Here is a 227-nt window from a genome sequence, read left to right on the forward strand (position 1 = left end):
GGGAGGTACCACTGAGGGGAGATGGGGGGAGGCGGGCGGAACCACTGTGAGCGCGGGGGGTTGTGTGGGGCGTACCACTCAAAGGCAGCGCGGGGGGCAACACCAAAGTGGATGGACTGTACCACTGGGAAGGGGGGGGGGGGGGACATTCTCACAGGGCTGTACCACTGTAGAGATGGGGGGGTCCCCAAGGCCACCCCAGTGTCCCCATTGCCACCACAGAGCCC

This window comes from Zonotrichia albicollis, chromosome 32, assembly GCF_047830755.1.
Source record: "Zonotrichia albicollis isolate bZonAlb1 chromosome 32, bZonAlb1.hap1, whole genome shotgun sequence".
NCBI lineage: Eukaryota > Metazoa > Chordata > Aves > Passeriformes > Passerellidae > Zonotrichia > Zonotrichia albicollis.